Source organism: Phalaenopsis equestris, unplaced genomic scaffold (genome assembly GCF_001263595.1).
Source record: "Phalaenopsis equestris unplaced genomic scaffold, ASM126359v1 Scaffold000417, whole genome shotgun sequence".
NCBI lineage: Eukaryota > Viridiplantae > Streptophyta > Magnoliopsida > Asparagales > Orchidaceae > Phalaenopsis > Phalaenopsis equestris.
This window is the reverse complement of record NW_018164858.1, coordinates 1,529,609-1,530,393: the sequence shown is the minus strand read 5'-3', so window position 1 is coordinate 1,530,393 and position 785 is coordinate 1,529,609.

Here is a 785-nt window from a genome sequence, read left to right as displayed (position 1 = left end):
CGATAAACGGACAAAACGTGCGATCCAAATAATACCACAGTATTTCCAAAAATATCTCTACACTTATAAGCGCCCCAAACAGATGCTACGCAACAGATTAAAATAAATTTGTACTGCATCATATAACAGTCATCTACGTAGGAGCGAAAAGCCTCGAGGGCCCCACCCAACGTTGACGCGTAGCCCATCTACCCGTGCTCTTTTCACCCGTGGGCCCCACCCGAAATCTCTGCTTCCCTTCTCCCATCCAATCTCCTTCCTCCCCAACAGATTAACCTCGCCCTCCAACCAATCGGATTCAAGATAAGGCACCAAAACCGGCCCCACCCTTCCAAAAGCGCAACAAACCTATCCTCAAAAAGCACACTATTGGGCCCCACATTAAATAACTATTTTTCATAAAAAAAAAAATTGTTCCATTAATCACCATCAATATTAAATAAAAAAATACTTTTGATAAATTAACATCCGTGATATATTTAATAAAAAAATAATAAATATTAATAATCTTTATGCATTTACTTATTTCACACCTTAAATATTTTTTTCTATTTATAAAAAAATAAAATAATAATAAGAAAAAGTATTTTAAAGATAAATAAATGCATAAATATATATATATAAATAAATTTCTGTAATTTTCAATTATTATAATTAAAAATGACAATTTTCTTCTTTTTTTATGCCTTTACATATAAATCAATACCACCCCTTACGTTCCAACACATCAAACAAAACCACCCCTGCGATAAAAGAACGATTTTTTTTTTTTTTTTCCGTTAAAA